The sequence below is a fragment of the Pan troglodytes genome, chromosome 10 (genome assembly GCF_028858775.2).
Source record: "Pan troglodytes isolate AG18354 chromosome 10, NHGRI_mPanTro3-v2.0_pri, whole genome shotgun sequence".
In the NCBI taxonomy this organism is placed as follows: Eukaryota; Metazoa; Chordata; class Mammalia; order Primates; family Hominidae; genus Pan; species Pan troglodytes.
Genome location: NC_072408.2, coordinates 127,939,866 through 127,941,273, shown reverse-complemented (window position 1 = coordinate 127,941,273; position 1,408 = coordinate 127,939,866). Strand labels below are relative to the sequence as shown.

The following is a 1,408-nucleotide window of genomic DNA, read 5'->3' as shown; positions in this document are numbered from 1 at the left end:
GCCCAGTGCCCAAAGGTGGACAGGAAGTAGGATTTAGTGGTGAGTATTAAGAAGGGGCAGCACAGCGGAAGCCCTCACGAGTGCAGGGCCCACTACTTGTCCAGAGGGCCACGATGAGGATGTACTTGACCCCACACCCGTCTCAGATGAGCCACTTCTCAGCCACCGTGTCTTCAAATTCATCTTCATTGAACTTGGTGAAGCCCCACTTCTGTGAGATGTGGATCTTCTGGCAGCCAGGAAACTTGAACTTGGCCCTGAGCAGGGCCTTAATCACATGCTCCTTGTTCTCTGGGTTCAAGGCGGATGGACATGATAATTGGCCAATGTGAACCCCGGCCACGGTGCCCCGGGGCTTTCCAAAAGCACCTCGCATACCTTTTTGGAGCCTACATTGGGGTAGTGCAAGGTCAGAGACATGAACATCCATCTGAAGGGCCTGTCTCCAAGGTCCCTTAGAGCAGCCATACAAGAAACAGGCTGCATACACCACCAAGGAAGCTGCTGTTTGCAGCCATTGCACACGGCCCCCATGAGGCGAGGAACTCAGCCAGCTGAGTTGGCTGTAGATGCCCGCAGCATATTACCTGGCTATGGCTGTTGGTTATACAGGGCCCAGGGGCTCCTTAGTCAGCAGATGATGAATGCTGCCAGGTCTCTGCTGTGATGGGACAGCACTGAGTTCAATGTAAAGTCCCCAAGTTGCTAGCTCTCCCTCTCCCAAATGCACAGATCTGTCTGTGCCACATGGCCACTGCCAGGGGTGGGAGTGGGGGGTGGCCCAAAGAACTCCCTTAGCTGCCCCGGCTAATGTCTCAGGAGGTTGTGTGCCCCTGACTCCACAGTCCACTGGTTGTGAGCCCAGCTCGGCACTCGGGTTTGCCTGTGAATTGCAGTCCTGATGGCCTAAACTGCCCCTCAAGTCTGCTAAGGGCCCCAGAGCACTCCAGCTCGCAGTGGCAAGGCTTGCCAGAACTCAAGCTCCAACTGCTAAGATGGGCAATTCCGGTGAGTGCCAGTCCAAGTGCTCCTTGTGTGAGCCAGTGTCAGCGAAGTACACCTCGGTTCTGCTTTCTGCTGTGACAATGCAGCACCGAGTTCAATGCGAAGTCTCACAATTGCTATGCTCTCCCTCTCCAAAGCACACCGATTCTCCGTGCCACGGGGCTGCTGCTGGGGGGTGGGGGATGGGTGGCATCGGCAACTCAAGACTGTCTTTCCTGCCCTCTTCAGCATCTCTTTCAGCGATATAAGGTTAAAACCGGGTACTCTGATTGTTCACCTGATTTTTGGTTCTTGCGATGGTGCTTTTTGTGTGTAGTTAGCTGTTAAAATTTGGTGGTCCTGTGAGGGGTCAAATGATGTAGGTTTCTTTTTTTGTTTGTTTTGGGACAGATCTCGCTCTGTC

At 53.8% G+C, this 1,408-nt stretch overlaps 1 non-coding gene across 1 annotated transcript; it reads right to left on the bottom strand.

Annotated features, from left to right (window-relative positions):
• Positions 1–437: 437 nt before the first annotated feature.
• On the bottom strand, positions 438–569 carry LOC112205133 (small nucleolar RNA SNORA70). Its single transcript, XR_002938987.1, has one exon. It is a non-coding gene; the product is annotated as a small nucleolar RNA SNORA70 (small nucleolar RNA).
• Between the last annotated feature and the right edge of the window lie 839 nt (positions 570–1,408).